Source organism: Ursus americanus, chromosome 17 (assembly GCF_024610735.1).
Source record: "Ursus americanus isolate L20-20 chromosome 17, mUrsAme1.1.p, whole genome shotgun sequence".
In the NCBI taxonomy this organism is placed as follows: domain Eukaryota; kingdom Metazoa; phylum Chordata; class Mammalia; order Carnivora; family Ursidae; genus Ursus; species Ursus americanus.
In genome coordinates this window covers 22,234,565-22,250,406 of record NC_142143.1, presented here as the reverse complement: position 1 = coordinate 22,250,406, position 15,842 = coordinate 22,234,565, and the positions used below count along the sequence as shown (strand labels likewise).

Genomic DNA, 15,842 nt, shown 5'->3' with positions numbered 1-15,842 from the left:
CAAGTTCGAAAGGAAATCAGTGGCAAGAGACCTTTTTGCCATGTTGCTGCTTCGCACCCAGTGACCTGGGGACTTCGGCTCTTCTTCAAACCCAAGGGGACATTTTCTTTCTCTCTCTCCCCTTGACCACTGCTCCTGAGGACAAACAGCTCCTCCATTTACTGAGAACCTATCATCTGACAAACTACGGAACTAGTGGGTCGGCCACTTTTGGACATGTGTCTGTTTCCACCATACACTTCGTGATGTTTGAGCCTAAGACAATAAGACCAAACCGTACATAATTCCATTTCCCTGCTTGCCCTGGAACAGGAGTTTGGACAGGAAAACACACCCATCCTCTACCTTGAGGCTTTTCATTCTTTCTGGCTTTTTAATCTGAACGCTGGCTTGTTCTCTGTGGGCATATATCGAACTCTGGAATCATCTTCTAAATTCATCAGTAATTCGGAGTTATGACTCTTCCAACCCAGGATAAATCTTTCTGATCCATACCCTTTCCATGGAGCCTTAATGTGTTTTATTACTCTTCTTCTTTTAAAAGTAAAAACTAGTTTTTCATATGGTTTTTTGGGGTGGGGGGGTGGTCAAAGTTTTTTAATTGCTTACCTTCAATACAAACCACAGTGTCTAAATTCACAATACAAGTTTCATTAGTGTTGGATATTTTTATATTATTTATATGAGTACTATCAGTTTTATTAACACACACTCTTCAGCATACAGATGCAAAGTATTTTCCAGCTATTGTTGATAGTAAATAAGGTAGGGTATTCTGTAGAAGGGCTAAATTATCATTCAGTGAGTTACTTGATGTTGTTCTTTTTCTGCCATTTCTTGTTGGTAAATTGTATCCTGGGCTGCTTGCTGCATTTTCTCCAGTTTTTCCAGAGTCAGAGATCTTAAGGGTAAAAGTTTGTGTTTACACAGCACCACTGTGGTTACATCTTCCATAGACAACTTGTTTTGGAGGAACTTCCTGGAACATTGACTTCACTTCGCCACATCTGAATTGTTGGATACGGCTAAATTTTTTTCCTGAAAGTTCTCCTGGTCTTTTTCCTGGCAACTTTAGGCACTCACCCCAGTATTTCCAAGATGACTGAGTTCTTGACTTAAGCCTACAGAAGAAAAGATTCATCTCTTCCCAGACGGCTCTGGTTTTTGTTTTTCTATTCTCTCTGCCATTTTCCCTTTCTTTGTTTAGTCTCCCTCCAATAGGGATTTGGCCTGAACTATTCTAATAACTATATGTTCCTTCTATTTCACATTTGCTCTACAGACCAAACTGCAACATATTGCTTCTCCATTCACTATATTCTGGATTTTTTTCGCTTATACCATAAATTCATGGACAATCTGGGAAAGCTTGAATTACAAGGAGCCAATTGGCTTATCTACCTCATCTACACTTATTATCTTTATTTACATAAATACAGCACCAAAATTCTCTGGGAAATCAGCTCTGCTACTCTCAAGGTACAAGGAAGAAATTGTGTAAGACATCCTGAGAGATTTAAAACTATCATCATGGTAACTTGGAAATAACCAACTGCAACTGTTCCACAGAGGCCCAAGACTCTGTTAATTACCACTGCTTAATTAATCCAAGAGACTCTTAACTGAATGCCCAACTGAGTTGTGAAAATAATCACTAAATGACCAAAAGGTCCTCCAGAAGCCAAGAGAATAGCACTTAGGCCTGCCTGGAAAAGCAGAGATTGAATTCCTCCCTTCTGGTTTCCTTCTGGCTCACAGGAAACCTCGTTATCCCAAAGGAGAAAGAGAAGGAAAAGGATCTCCAAACACAGGAGCATCACCCAAAAATGGGGTTCTCCTTAAAGAGTGAGCCACACTTCCTGGAGAAAACACAGCAGCCCATGAATCATGAAATAGAAAGAAAAATCTGCAGGTAACTAATGCCTTGGCCCCAGAAGGAAAAGATATCCGAGGTAATCACCCTGGCAAAATGTATGGAGGTTTCCTGACAAGGCGAAATGTATGGAGGTTTCCTGACAAGGCTAAAAGTAGAGTTTACTGTCCAGCAGTGCAAAACAATTCTTAAAAATGCAAAATATAGAGATGGCCTGAGTTCAAATTCTGATTTGCCACTTACTATATATGTTGTCTTGCTGTGCTTATCTAAACCTCAGTGCCCTTATCTGTAGGGTGGGAGTAATCATAGGACTGTAGTAAGGATTAAATAAAATCATTGAAATTAAGTATTTAACTAAATAAGTTGTACATGGTAAATGCTCTTAAAATGTTATGACTGTTTGTTTTTTTTTTTAATAAAGCCCTTGGAGCCCAATACAGGGTTTGAGCTCACAACCCTGAGATCAAGACCTGAGCCAAGATCGAGAGTTGGACGCTTAACCAACTGAGCCACCGAGGTGTCCCATGACTGACTATTATGTATGAAAGATCCCATTAACAGTTATCCCATGCATCAACCACTCCCAACTTCTGCTAAATAATTTGGAAAACAACTGCACCATCAGAAAAAGCCTTGAATTTTGAGATACTTGTCAAGGACTCGGCCAAAAACTGAAAGAACTGAGAGGAAGCATCAGTGTTTTTAATCCTAAAGAATGGTAAGAAATTTGAAAGATGAAAGAGGAATCAAAGTTCAGGAAGTGAGTAGCTTCCATTATCAGATGGTGTCAGAGAATGGGTTTTGGCTTTCTGAATGAAAATGGACACCTGGCCAGAGATAAGGCTGGTATATAAGAAAGCTCACTATGCATCAGCAGGAGAATGAATAAACAAATGGTGGTCTATTCATATAATGGAATACAACTCAAGAATTTTAAAAGTACTAAAACACACAATACATGTATGAATTGCAAAAACATTGTGAGTGAAAGAAGCCAAGTACAAAAATATATACTGTCTGATTTCATTTATATGAAGTTCTAGAAGAGATAAAACTAATCTAATGATAACAGAAAACCAGACTGTGATTGTTTCTGGAATGGTGGGTTGGAATTGACAGGAATGGGCAATTTGGGGAGGGAAGGAAATGTCCTGTATGTTGTTCTGGTGATAGTTTATCAAAATTCATTGAACTGAGCTATTTGTATTTTACTATATCCTATTACCACTCAATTAAAAATGATATCGTGAGAGCAAAATAAAGACGTTTCAGATTAACAAAGACTGAGATTGAAGGAATTTACCACGCACAGGCCCTCCTTGAAAGTTTACTAAGGGATGTTCTTGAGAAAGAAGAAAATTAAGTGAAGAAATGAAAAAATGAAAGTAAAGAAGCAAAAGGAACTAGGGAAGCATCAACTGTATAGAAGACTGCCAAAAAAATATTCACTAATTTTATGTGTGTGTTTTAAAAGGTAGAATTAAATACTACACGATAATAAAATGGAAGGCAGGAGATTTATATATTTAAAAAAGCAGAGATTTATTGATTAAATTTAGACTTTTTAGGTCAAGTTTGCATGCAAAAAAGGAATGAAAAGCTTCTGGAACTTCTGGAGTAGAAGGGAATATGAGAATGTGCATTGGGAAGAAGGAAGCTCAATGAATCTGATAGATTCCATGAAACACATGTACAAACACACATGTGCACACACACAGACAAGAAAACGAAGAATCAAAGAAATGTGCAGTAATTATAACGTACAAAAAAAATGGTGGAAATAGAGACATCAGTAAGACTAAACTCATCACAGACTAAACTCATCAGTCTTCCACTGGTTTTTAAACATGTGAACTCTCCAACACTGCTTACAAGAGACACCTGAACAAAATGCCAAAAACATTGAAAGTAAAGAGGCAAAAAAATCATATAATGGGCAAACACTAATGGAAATTAAATTGATACAGTCATATTAAATCAAACAAAAATATACTTAAGGGAGAAAATGTGACTAAAAATATTACTATGTAGTAATAAAATGAATAATTTTTCAGAAAGATATAATCATCTAGAACCTGTATATACTTAACATAGCTTTAAAATATGTAAAGAAAAAACTCACAAGGAGAAATGAACAAACCCACAGACATTGGGAGAAGACTTTAACATCGTGCGGTAACTGCTATATAAAAAACAGTAAGAAAATTAGCATTTTAACAGCACAATTAGTAAATTTTCCCAAATGGACTGCAACTTATACCCTACACCAAAATTTAAAGAATACATTTTATTTTCAAGAACACATGAATAATCTACCAAAATTTGACTGGATACTTGTTCACAAAGCAAAAGTCAATAAAATCAAAACATTCTGTAGCATACAGACTACATTTTGTGACCAAAGTACTATAATATTAGAAACCAGTAGTTTCAAAATAAACCTCAAAACCATGAGTGTTAGGAAATTTTAAAATCTCTTGTACATAATTTATAGGATTGCAAAAAATCATAAAGGACAGTATCGCTATTCAGAATTGAATGACAGTAAAAGTGCTACATATCAAAATTGATATACGCAACTCAATACTCAGTAGTAAGAGGCAATTGTTGCCTTAAATGCATGTATTACGTAAGAAGAGAGATCAAAAGGCCACGGCTTCAGCATCTAATTCAAAAAAATGGAAAATGGAAAACAGTAAACCCAAGTTAAGGGGTAGAAGAAAAGGAATGAAAACAAGAAGAGCAGAAATTCATCATATAGAAACAAATTACAAAATAAAGAGGGTCAACAAGACCCGTGCCTGAGTCTTCGCAAAGATCAAAATGAAGCCAATCCTCTAGCAAGATGGAGTAAGGAGCGAAGCCTGGGAGACCGTGGACTCTGGGAAACCAACTGAGGGCCTCGGAGGGGAGGGGGTGGGGGAATGGGATAGGCCGGTGATGGGTAGTAAGGAGGGCACGTATTGCATGGTGCACTGGGTGTTATACACAACTGATGAATCATCGAGCTTTACATCGGAAACCAGGGATGTACTGTATGGTAACTAACATAATATAATTTAAAAATATTATTATTAAAAATAAAGAACTGAGGTACAAATTAGTCATATTAGACTTTAAAAAGATATATAATTACAGATACATTAGAAATTTAAAGCAACTCAAGAGAATGCTTTGAACAATTTGATGCCAATAAGTTTGAAACCTAAAGAAGAAATATATTTTTTAAAAATTCTGAATTATCAAACTGTCTCATAAAAAATACAGAGGATGCTTAGGTGGCTCAGTTGGTTAAGCATCCAACTCTTGGTTTTGGCTCACATCATGATCAAGCAGTCCCCGATTTGGGCTCTGCACTCAGTGTGGAGTCGGCTTCAGATTCTCTCCCTCTCCGTCCTGCTCACACTCTCTCTGTCTCTCTCAAATAAATAAAATCTTAAAAATATATAGATATATATAGATATATAGATATGTTAAAATATATCTTTGAAGTATATCAGTATATACATATATATATATGTATATATATATAGAAAACCTGAACAGATGTATGACCACTAAAGAAGTTGAATCAATAATTAAAAATCGATGATCTCCCTCACCTCCAAAAAAGGGCCAAGATGACTGCACAGGTAGATACCAAACCTACAAGGAACCAGTATTTCCTAATTTATGCAAATGCGACCAGGCATATAGAAAGAGAACTCCCCAACTCATCGTATGAGACTAACATAACCTTCGTGCACAAAGTGGAGAAGGATAGTGCAAAGAGTAAATTACAGGCCAAGCTCACTCGTTAACATAAATGTAAAAGTCTTAAATAATTTATTAGCAACCAAATGCAGGGAAGTATTTAAAAATAAATACCCCACGACCAAGTAAGTCTTATTTTAGGAATGTGAGGATGATTTAATGTTAGAAAATCAATAAAAGTAATATACAACCCCAACAGATAAAAGGAGAAAACCCATGTGATAATCCCAAAAGACAGAGAATAAAAACACATGAAATTTAACATCTACTCAAGTAAAAACTCTTAGCAACCAGGACTGAAGGGGAACTTTTGTTACTTGACAAGGAGTATCTATCAAAAACCTTCAAAAAATATCATGCTTAATAGTGAAATGTTTAGAGCATTCCATTTTCAAAAATAAGGATGCCCTTTAGCACTGCTTGTATTCAGCATTTTCCTGGATGTCCTGGCTAAAGCAAAAAGACCAGGGGGAAAAAAGATGTAAAGACTGGATGGGAAGAATCAAAATTGTCATTATTCACAGATGATATGATTGTCTACATGGAAAAATCTATGAGATTATATAAAGAAACCATTAAAAGCAATAAGAGCTTGGTGAATACAAAATAATATACAAAAATCAATAACATCTCTATAAACCAGCAAAACCCAATTAAAAAATATAATTTAAAAATCCTATCAGTCACACTAGCAACAAAAATATAAGGTATGTAAGAACACAGCTGAGAGAAGATATTCATTAATATTATGGAAACAATATAAAATTTTATCGAAGGGTATAAATTTTTAAAACCTGGGGAAAAAATGGAAAAATGCAGCATGTTCATGCGTGAGAAAGACTCGGCTTTTTAACGACAGCAATTCTTTCCAAATTAATCTATAAAGTCAATGCAGTCCAGTCATATCTTCCTAGAAGGTTTTTCGTAGACCTCATGAAGCTGATGTTCAATTTCCCATGGAACAATAAAGAGCAAAGAATAACCATGACAATTTTGAAGAAAATAAATGAAAGGGAATGCACCCTAGAAGACATCAAAATTTTTTATGAAGTCGTATCATAGGACACAGTGAGACAATGGACAATTATCCACTAGATGGAGAGCCTGGAAACAGAACTGGCTTTCTGCATTGGAACTTAGTATATAACAAAAGAGGCCTTAAAAATCAGTGGGAAAAGTCTGATCTATGTTTTTCACAATATAAATAAAATCATTTTTAGATCTATTAACACAAACTGTTAGCAAGTACCTGGGAAATGGAAATTCCTAAGTGTACTCACAGGAAGGCACACTACCTAGTAAATGTGAAGTGATGCACACTCTTCAATTTGGCAGGCCCACCGTTGGTTCTCTACCCTAGAGAAGCCGTGGTGCACGCACGCAAGGAGACATGTATAAAAAATGTCCACTGTACTGTGTGTGAAAAGAAGCAGCCGGAACAAAGCCCTCATCAGAACGACTATAAAATGTGGTTTTTTAATGACACTTGAGGCCATTACAGTAAGCTAAACCTCGGTAGAATGCTGATGGAAAAAAGAAAATTGCAAAATGATTTGCACGGAATATACAGGTTTGTCATTTATGTAAATTTTTTAAACACAGAAAAACAATACTACATGTTAGTAAAAATTAAAAAGCAAACATGGGAATGATACCCACGTCATGGTTTGTTGTTTGTTTGTTTTCTGTAATTTCTTTTCACAGTCTGAGGTAAAAATATAAAATGTGAACCTGCAGTAAATGTGGATGATGGTACAGGACTGCCTTGATAAATTATTAAATTATTCTGTACTTATTTGTATGTTTGAAATGGGTGAAAATAAGCCACTGAAGAAGCAAGTTAAGAATCATCTATAGGGGCGCCTGGGTGGCACAGCGGTTAAGCGTCTGCCTTCAGCTCAGGGCGTGATCCCGGTGTTCTGGGATCGAGCCCCACATCAGGCTCTTCCGCTAGGAGCCTGCTTCTTCCTCTCCCCTGCTTGTGTTCCCTCTCTCGCTGGCTGTCTCTCTCTCTGTCGAATAAATAAATAAATTTAAAAAATCTTAAAAAAAAGAATCATCTATAGATATTGGTGAGGATGTGGAGAAAGGGGAACCCTCTTACACTGCTGGTGGGAATGCAAGGTGGCGCAGCCACTCTGGAAAACAGTACAGAGGTTTCTCAAAAAGTTGAAAATATAATAAAAAAATATTATTATTAAAAAAAAGAAAGAAAAAAAAAGTTGAAAATAGAGCTACCCTACAACCCAGCAATTGCACTACTAGGGATTTACCCCAAAGATACAAATGTAGTGATCCAAAGGGGCATCTGCACCCCAATGTTCATAGCAGCAATGTCCACAATAGCCAAACTGTGGAAAGAGCCCAGATGTCCATTGACAGATGAATGGATAAAGAAGATGTAGTAAATGTTGGGTAATCATCCTGTCTGATGGCTGAGTAATATTTCATTGTCTATATGGACCACATCTTCTTTATCCATTCATCTGTTGAAGGGCATCTTGGCTCCTTCCACAGTTTGGCTATTGTGGACAATGCTGCTATGAACATTGGGGTGCATATGGCCCTTCTTTTCACTACATTTGCATCAACATGGACAGAACTGGAGGAGATTATGCTAAGTGAAATAAGTCAAGCAGAGAAAGTCAATTATCATATCATCCACTTACTTGTGGAACATAAGGAATAGCATGGAGGACATTAGGAGAAGGAAGGGAAAGATGAAGGGGGGAAATTAGAGGGGGAGAAGAACCATGAGAGACTATGGACTCCAGGAAACAATCTGAGGGTTTTAGAGGGGAGGGCGGTGGGGGGATGGGTTAGCCCAGTAATGGGTACCATGGGTACTAAGGAGGGCACGTATTGCATGGAGCACTGGGTGTTATACACAAACAATGAATCATGGATCACTACATCAAAAACTAATGATGTACTGCATGGTGACTAACATAACATAATAAAAAAAAGAAGAAGATGTGATAGATATATATATATATATATACACACACATGCATATATACATACACACACATGCATATATACATACACACACACACAATGGAATACTACTCAGCCACCCAAAAAAATGAAATCTTGCCATTTGCAATGATGTGGATGGAACTAGAGGACATTATATAAGCAAAATAAGTCAATCAGAGAAAAGACAATAATTGTTATATGATCTCACTGATATGTGGAATTTAAGAAAAAAAGCAGAGCATCAAAGGGGAAGGGAGGGAAAAATAAAACAAGACAAAAGCAGAGAGGGAGACAAACTGTAAGAGACTCTTAATCATATGAAACAAACTGAGGGTTGCTGGAGGGGAGGGAGATGGGGGATGGGATAACTGGGTAATGGACATTAAGGAGGGCACGTGATATAATGAGCACTGGGTATTATACAAGACTGATGAATCACTGACCTCTACCTCTGAAACTGATAATACAGTATATGTTAATTAACTGAATTTAAATTTAAAAAAAAAAGAATCATCTGTAAGGATGTGTCTAAGAAGATCTGAGAAGGCCTAAGGTCAATTAAGGTAAAATGAAGGTGAACTTGGGGGGGGGGCAAAATGGGAGGAGAACTAAGTGAACTGAGGCTTTAAGAGAGGGGGACCAGAGAGCTGGAACTTGGTAGACGTTCTGTTCTCCTGTGCAAGAAAGAGAAGCTCAGAGCTCTACCTCTTTTTCTGGGAAAGGAATAATTCATTGGACCTCTCCTTATGAACCTTCATGAACTCATACTCCATCAAAAGTCTTTCCCTCCCTTTTCTCAATTCCATGTTTAGTTAGCCACCTCTGGTATTAATCCAGCTTCCCAGGTACCCAAACACTCTACTAGGGATAGTCAGGACAACATTCACTGGAAAGGAATATTCCTGCCATTGAGAGTATGATGGAGGAATTATGGCTTGGCCTTTGGATTAGGATCCAGAAAATGCCAAGCTCAGCTCCTGCTCTACCGACAGCTGCCTGACATTGGGCAAGTTAGCTAAACTCTCTGGGCCTCAGTTTCAACATCTTTGAAATGAATATAACAGGAACACTTGCTTCACTGGGTTACTCTCAAGTTTAAATAATATAATATGTACAAAGAGGTTAGTACATTGCCAGTCATACACTAAATGTTGAATGGACCAGCAACAGCAGCATCATCTGGGAACTTGCTAGAAAGAAAAATTCTTAGCTCCACCCCAGACCTACTGAATCAGAAACAACAGGGGTGGGCCCACCAATCTGTTTTTTTAATAAGCCCTCCATGTCATTCTGATGACACACAGGTTTGAGAATTACTGAGTTCAAATATTCAGGACCACCCTGAAAGCTGAGGTAAATTAGCCTCCTCTCCATGGGCTGCAGAGAGAAAGGGTGGACATACAAACAAAATTAATGCACTTTTAGGAAAGAGGAAGGGGAGGGGGGTGCTAGGTAAGCAGCCCAATACGCACTAACATTTCTTGCATATTCGCTATAAACCAGCCTTGGGTTAACCATTTGCAAACACTGTATAATGACCAACAAGGCAGGCAGTATTTTTACATGTATAATAGACACAAAAGTTGAAGCATAGAGGGTTTATTCAATTTACCCAAGATCATACATCTAACCAGTGACACAGCCTGAATTCCCATCAGGCTAGAGTCCAGAGATTGCCTTCTAAGCCATCCTACTACATGGGTTTGTTTTTCTTTTCAAAGTTTCTCTGCTTACAAAATGGAGGACTAGCTCCCATGACCCTCATCTAGCCTGAAGGAAGCCAGCTGTCCTAGGTAACATCTGTAGCTTGCCTTACTTTACCGGTAAAGAAAGAGACTAAGAGAAGCTAAAATACATCCCAAAGCCACTGAGTCAGTCAGCACCACGACTAGAACTTAAAACCTAGTTTTCTGGTGTGCCTGGGTGGCACAGCGGTTAAGCATCTGCCTTCAGCTCAGGGCATGATCTTGGCGTTATGGGATCGAGCCCCACATCAGGCTCCTCTGCTATGAGCCTGCTTCTTCCTCTCCCACTCCCCCTACTTGTGTTCCCTCTCTCGCTGGCTGTCTCTATCTCTGTCAAATAAATAAAATCTTTAAATAAATAAATAAATAAAACCTAGTTTTCTTAGAGTAAGCTTTATGATATCTGTTAAAGGTACATCTGTGTTAGCATTTGGGGAGATTTACTTCCTTTTTATATTCATTTAATTTATTGTTAAATCTGGAGTTTTAAACAGTTGAGATATTAGCAGCTTCTTGACTGGAGTAGAAACTGCTAAGAAAAAAGATCCTAAACGAGCAGTTGCACTTCGAAGGAAAGGTCCCCTTCTTCTTCGTAAACCCTGTACAAAATTGCCATCTGAGCTCTGTAGCAGCTGCTCCATTCTCATACTTGACTCCAGTGGGACTAACTTTGGGTTCCTTTTTTAAAAATTGGAAATCAATGTCAAAGCAGGTGATGGAGAAAGCCAATGAAGTTCTTTTGTTCATATTTCCTTGCTAGGGAGCACAAACGCTCTTCTCTTCAGAGCATTGATCTGAGAGCAGACAATTGTCCGCATTTCTCCTGTTGGCATACTGAGATCCTTCTGGTGCTCTTAGCCTGGCATAAACTGGACTTGCTCTGGACTAGAAAAAAGAAATCGATATTTCTTTATAAAACTTTTACTTGGGACAGGATTCAAGAAACCTTCTATTTCTGCTGCTCTGGTCAAAATGAAAGATTTCAGTACGAGACATCCACTCTATTTTCTATAAGTTGTTGCCCTTAAATTCCAAAATTGACCAAAGAGTGGGCAAAAACTGAGGGCAATCAGTGAGCCGAAGAAAGGGTCATCAGAATAACTGAATTTGCTTCTCAAATTATGACCCTCTGCAATTTGGGTGCCCAATTTACCATTGGGTCATTTTCCAGCTTTCACAGACACCCTCTAGAGGTAGATTGAAAAATGAGTTCCAGCTCCTTGCCATGGCTTTGTTATGGCCAGAATGCATTTCCTGGCCTTAAAGTTGGGCTCTACTACAGGGCTTGCTGTCATCATTGGCAGGAGGACAGAAGGGACAGTCCAAAGGCTAGACATGTATACTTGTTTGCCATCTTGCTCCTCTGCTATCACCATGAGAAAAACTTGCCCCTCCAGATGGCGCTAGATGGCTGCTCCAGGGAGGCCGTGGTTGTGGAGCCCATCTAGTGTAGACCTACAGTGGGTCGCAGAGCCACCCCACACACTGCAACTGCACAACTGACACCCAGCTGACCCCAGCCCATTTGAGTCAACACCCATCTAACCTACACATCTGTGAGCTATATAGGTGCTTACTGCGTATACTACTAAGATTTTATGCTGCATTGATGTAACAATAGTAAACTAAAACACTCTTTTAAAAGAAAATAATATAATTCTATGTATAAGATGAGCCTATAAAAAACATAATTCCTTTTGAAACACACATACAGAACATGGTCAGATTCATGGATTGGTCCTATTTTCCAAAATAGTTGGGGAAATGCTTTTAAAAAAATTGCTTTCTTTATCTATAGCACAGATTTTTGAATCATCCTCAATAATAGCAAATCTTCATACTTTGAAGTCTTTTCATTTTTTTAAACTTGAAGACATTAGGCAGTATGTGAATTTCTTAAAGATCAACCAGAATTATTTTAATTTTTATCCAGGAGAAAGAGTATAAATATAGTTCAGAAAGTTTAGAAAATTAAGATAGGGGCACCTGGGTGGCTCAGTTGGTTAAGCATCTGCCTTTGGCTGAGGTCATGATCCCAGGGTCCTGGGATTGAGCCCACATCAGGCTCTCTGCTCAGCAGGGAGTCTGTTTCTGCCACTCCCCCTGCTTGTGTGCACGTGCTCTCTCTCTCTCTCTGTCAGATGGATAAATAAAATCTTAAGAAAGAAAGAAAGAAAGAAAGAAAGAAAGAAAGAAAGAAAGAAAGAAAGAAAGAAAGAAAGAAAAGAAAAGAAAAGAAAAGAAAAGAAAAGAAAAGAAAAGAAAAGAAAAGAAAAGAAAAGAAAAGAAAATTCAGATAAAATGTTCCACCCTCAAACTCACAACCATAACTCAAGATGTTGTTTTGGTGGCAATTTCTTTTCTTTCTCAAACGAGTATGTTTACTAAGGGGTCTCAACGTTCTTTCCCAAAAAGGAATGGGTCCCTTGTTACTAAGTTTGTAATGTGAAACTTGAATTGAAAATAAATGTTTGGGGCGCCTGGGTGGCACAGCGGTTAAGCGTCTGCCTTCGGCTCAGGGCGTGATCCCGGCGTTATGGGATCGAGCCCCACATCAGGCTCCTCCGCTATGAGCCTGCTTCTTCCTCTCCCACTCCCCCTGCTTGTGTTCCCTCTCTCACTGGCTGTCTCTATCTCTGTCAAATAAAATAAATAAAAATCTTTAAAAAAAAAAAAAAAGAAAAGAAATGTTTGATATAAACTTGAATTATTTTTGAAACATCTCTAGCCATGTGTTTTTCATTACTTTATTTAGGCTAACTACAGCTTTCAGAGTGTTCACCAGTAAAATTGCAACTCGTGTACCTGTGGTTCCTCTGAAATAAAATCTAGAGTAGGAAAGTGGTGGCAGAAAAATTCAGGAATTCAAAGAATTAGAAAGTATGATCCAGAAGTATAAAAGGCATGAGCCTCAATGGGCGGCTTAACCAATCTATGGACACAAGGGGATGATGAGCGTTGGACAAAACTTTGAGTGAAAGAACGCTCTGCTTTAAACCTGTTCCAGTTGGGTATTCTTTGAAAGCTACACTGGACTTTGAAGAACTAGAATGGGCTTGTGAAGTTTTAACCCCTGCTGCCCAACTTTTGTGTTTAATGAAGCAATTCCCGAGTTCAGTGAAAACTTTTGATATCCATAAAAATCTGGAATTTGAATGGGGTCCAAGTTCTGCCATAGCCACATACTTAGCGCCACTAGACTGTGGTTTCTTCAAACTACGGCCGTATTTCTGTGCAGACAGTCACGAATTCTTTGCCTCCAGTTCCAAGGAGCGGTACTAATGCCCAAAGATTAGTCAGAATCGGCAAAAATGATGGGCTATATTTCACAAAATAACTTTATTTAGCACCCAGTGAAAATCTATTTGTGGAAATGAATTTGTGATAAGCCTTTATATAGAATGGAATATTTTCTTTTTAAGTCACTTTCTTAAAAAATTTATCCTAATCTTTGCATGGAGTTGTAATTATGTCATGCCTACAAATTTCTTTCCTCTCTTTAATATAATATTTGCCCATAAGCATATGATCGCATATATTTAATGACTGAATAATATTCCCAAATCAAAGATGATATATTTGTTTAGTCATTCTCTTACAGTTGGATATTTCAATTTTGGGTTTTTTAAATAAGTAATAATGAAAGGAACATATCTATGCACACAAATTTCCCATTTCACATCAGTTTCTTGTGAAAGATTCCTAGACATAAGACTATTAGGTCAATAGTTGTGAACATTTTTATGGCACTTTGTGGATAGTGAGATGCTGTTTTCTAGAAGGTTATGCCATTTTCACTGGAGTGAAGAATACCAATTTCACTACAGTGGCACAAGTATTAGATATTATCATTTATAAATCATTTTTGCTGATATAATAGACAAGTTACCTTTTTATATTTTCAAAACAGGATGTATTTCATTATGAGGCAGACTGAGTATTTTTCCAGTTTTATTCACAGTTGTATATCACATGTTCATTTGCTAGTCATCTTTTTGTGGTTTTTTGGGTTTGGGTTTGTTTTTATGGGGTTTTGATTTTTGTTGCTTTTTTGTTTGGGGGGTTTTGGCGGGGTTGCTAGTTTTATATTTAGTAAAGAAAAGACATCAGCTAAAGAATCAATGATTTGCTGGAGTTGGGGGGAAGAGGGAAAAACAGACCTCAAAATAAAGAGGAGATTGTGAAGAATTGCCTTTAATGATAAATTCACTGAAGATGACCCCACCCTCAAAATGTCCTTTGATCATTGGGGGTTGAGGGATAATAGAGGGAATTGTGTTCAACACATAGAATATACTAGACATAACAGACAAACTAGAAATAAACAAGGTATGCAGTGTAAATAGCAACACAAGGGTTTTGAAGCCCCTCACAAATGAAAGTGGAGCACAAAGTCAAAGCCCTGGCTGCGCCTGGTATCTGTGGCAAGAACCTGCCCTCAAGGTTCAATGCACCTGATGCAGAACAGAGGCTGGGCCTTACAGGTGAAGCTCATGTTCATATTCAGGAACACAGATAGCAAGTGGTGTCCTTGGAATTGCAACAGACATGACCCCTATTGAGGACAGTGACAAGAATCCTTGGGGGGGAAAGGGGAGTGGTTGAGGGATGAAGATTTGGTTTCGATCTCTATGACCTTCCCTAGCTGCACAACCTTGAAAACATGATTTCCTCTCTCTACCCCACAGTTCGCACACAAAGCGTAAAGGAACTAACTGCATTTGTCCCGTAGGACTGAGAATTCAATCAGACAACAGGGAAACAGCTTAGCTCAGCGCCCAGCCCAGATTTAGCTCTTGGTAAATCTGATTTATTGAGCAATTATTATTAATTGTCTGTAAAGGAAATTTATACATGAGTGATATCTTAGAGTTATTGAAAAGACTGAACGTGACTGAGAAAAGGCATTACTAAGACTCATATGGGCCAAGTCTGGCCCTGCACCTCTGGTCTTGCCTAGACTGCCTGCCCCCCCATCATGCAGCCAGTGCCCACCCAGTAAGACCGCATCCCCCACAGCGTGACTTATTCCCAGCCTGTTTTGAATTTCACAATGAGTTCTAATTTATCAGTAATACATAACATACATTTAATAATAGTACAATTAATATTAGTTATTAATAAAAATCTTGATTATCTGCTATGTTATTGTGCCAAGTATTATATGCTGCAATAACACTGTAAGGTGAATATTCGTATTACTGTTCTGATGGGGAAGAGTGAATAAAGGGTTCTCTTTAACAGCTGGCATCAGAGGGCTATTCTGGAGGGGACTGCATTGGTTAATAGCCACGTCTATAAAAGGTAGATAGCATACATCCTTCCCCCAATTCTTATTCCTCCTTTCCCCTCTTTCTGCTGCATGGAGTTAGGAGAGATGGCTGGAATGCCATCTGGGGCCATGAGGACAGGAGCCACAGCCTAGAGAAGGTGGAAAGAAAAGCTGGAAGCAGCCTGAATCCCCCATGGTTGGAGGCACCATGCCAGCC

General features: G+C 38.2%; 1 long non-coding RNA gene and 1 pseudogene across 1 annotated transcript in view; both read right to left on the bottom strand.

Annotated features, from left to right (window-relative positions):
• Positions 1 to 15,842, bottom strand: part of LOC148108644 (uncharacterized) — a 436,992-nt gene that overhangs the window by 258,533 nt on the left and 162,617 nt on the right. The window lies entirely within an intron of this gene.
• Positions 799 to 994, bottom strand: LOC123780603 (BBSome-interacting protein 1 pseudogene; annotated as a pseudogene).